An 864-nucleotide genomic window follows, 5' to 3' on the forward strand; every position below is an offset into this window, starting at 1 on the left:
AGTAAAGGGAAAGCTATTTCAGTTGGTATTCAATTAGGCGAACATAATAATAGTAATATTTAGTTTGAGGAAATTACCACAGATGGATGGTAGCAATACTTTATGTTTTTCAATGTATTTAACGTTTTTGTGTTTTTTATATGTTTTATATGTTTTTTAATGTATTTAACGTTCTAATGCTTTTATATGTATGTGCATTTATGTGAGACCAATTTAACCTAAGTGTACATGTAAGTCATGCGATAAAAAATAAGTTTAAAAACCTGTGATTGTGTTTGTTTTCAAAACAGAACATATTTTTGTTTACCAATCTTTAATTTTTATTTGTACAAAAAACTCATAATTTCTATTTTAAATAATCTTGTTTTCCTCTGTTTTTTTGTTGATATTTATAATAAAGAATCGCCCCTGATGATGCTAAGGTAGTTAGCGAAGCCTACAACAATACCAAAATATAACAAAAATTCGATCAAAAGCTTACAAAGATAGTAGAAAATAATATTTCTCAGTCCAACAGAATTTGTTTTGATAACTTTTGATTGTCAAATTTTAGCAAAAGTCATTATAAACAATTAATTACATTGAAAACGAAAAACGTGGAGCGCATGCAGTACAAAGCATTCGATTTCATTGACAATAGTCAAACTACATAACATTCTACAGCGAAATTACAAATTTGAGATCGATTTTAAGCGACCGTTATTCATATGCCCACATACATACATATGTTACTTTTCATATCAATTCAAGTGTATTACATGCGCTCCACGCTTTTAATTTTCAATGTCATTAATTGTTTATAATGACTTTTGTTAAAATTTCAAAATCAAAAGTTATCAAAACAAATTCTGTGGGACTGAGAAA

The 864-nt window shown here is 27.4% G+C and overlaps 1 long non-coding RNA gene across 1 annotated transcript in view; it reads left to right on the plus strand.

Annotated features, from left to right (window-relative positions):
* Positions 1 to 356: 356 nt before the first annotated feature.
* The window catches only part of LOC118751563, a 1714-nt gene continuing 1206 nt past the window's right edge, over positions 357 to 864 (plus strand). Inside the window, exon 1 of the long non-coding RNA XR_004994558.1 lies at positions 357 to 422. This is a non-coding gene — a long non-coding RNA (uncharacterized LOC118751563). The remainder of the gene's footprint in view (positions 423 to 864) is intronic.

This window comes from Rhagoletis pomonella, unplaced genomic scaffold, assembly GCF_013731165.1.
Source record: "Rhagoletis pomonella isolate Grant_MI unplaced genomic scaffold, Rhpom_1.0 Rhpom_scaffold_00803, whole genome shotgun sequence".
In the NCBI taxonomy this organism is placed as follows: Eukaryota; Metazoa; Arthropoda; class Insecta; order Diptera; family Tephritidae; genus Rhagoletis; species Rhagoletis pomonella.